General features: G+C 39.1%; 1 pseudogene; it reads right to left on the bottom strand.

Annotated features, from left to right (window-relative positions):
- Window positions 1-532: 532 nt before the first annotated feature.
- Window positions 533-1,179, bottom strand: LOC105001952 (annotated as a pseudogene).
- Window positions 1,180-1,181: the final 2 nt, after the last annotated feature.

The following is a 1,181-nucleotide window of genomic DNA, read 5'->3' as shown; positions in this document are numbered from 1 at the left end:
AGAGTTGGACATGACTGAAGCAACTCTGCATGCAAGCACAGCACCTTGAGATAATGGGAAAATCCAAATATCTTAGATCCATGGTTGAAGATAACTTTGGGATAATAGGATAATGACAAAGGAAAAAATAAAATTTATTAGAATATAGTTGCTTTATGATGTTAATTTATGCTATACTGTAAAGTGAATCAGCTGTATGTATACACATATCCCCTCTTTTTTGGATTTCCTTCCTATTAGGTCACCACAGAGCCCTGAGTAGAATTCCCTGTGTTACACAGTAGTTCTCATTAGTTATCTATTTTAAACATAGTATCAACAGTGTATAATGTCAGTCCCAATCTTCCAAGAGAATTCTTGAATATAAGAGAGATCACAAAGTTTCATAAAATGAGTTGCATAAATTGTATAGAGAAGCTGAGATAAAAGAAATGGAAATTCCAATAAGGAACTGACGAGGCATGTTTTACTTACTTCCATATCTGATATAAACTGTAATTTCTGGCTCTGAGGCTTTCATCATGTGCACTTCTTAAGCCTTAGGACCCACATATCCTTTTAGAGTTGCCCTCCCCAAGAACATTTTCAGAGCCCTCTTTATGTCTTTGTTCCTCAGACTGTAGATGAAAGGGTTCAGCATGGGTGTGACCACAGTGTACATCACTGAGGCTTTTGCATTTGAATGGGAACTGTGTGTAGCAGCAGAGTCATATACACTCCTAAGCTCATACAATAAAATAAGGAGACTACTGAGAGGTGAGGTGCACAGATGGAAAGGGCCTTATACCTTCCCTGAGCTGATAAGATTCCATATATGGAGGACACTATCTGAGAATATGAGTAAAGGATACTAGTAAGAGAACCAACACCCAGCAGGACAGCTGCAAAACACATCACCATGTTATTGGGAAAGGTGTCAGAACAAGCAAGTTGTACCATTTGATTGAGTTCACAGAAAAAGTGAGGGATATGCAAGTCTGTACAGAAAGATAGTTGCAACACCATTAAGCTTTCTAACAAGAAATGCAGAAGACTTATAATCCAGGACACCAGCACTAGCAGTCCACAGAGCTGGGGGTTCATGATGACTGTGTAGTGCTGAGGATGACAGATGGCCATGTACCAGTCATAGGCCATCACAGTCAAGAGCAAGATGTCCAATCCTGCAAAGATTACAAAAA

Source organism: Bison bison, unplaced genomic scaffold (assembly GCF_000754665.1).
Source record: "Bison bison bison isolate TAMUID 2011002044 unplaced genomic scaffold, Bison_UMD1.0 scf7180017864386, whole genome shotgun sequence".
NCBI classification, from domain to species: domain Eukaryota; kingdom Metazoa; phylum Chordata; class Mammalia; order Artiodactyla; family Bovidae; genus Bison; species Bison bison.
The sequence above is the reverse complement of the archived record's forward strand: the minus strand, read 5'-3'. Positions and strand labels throughout refer to the sequence as shown.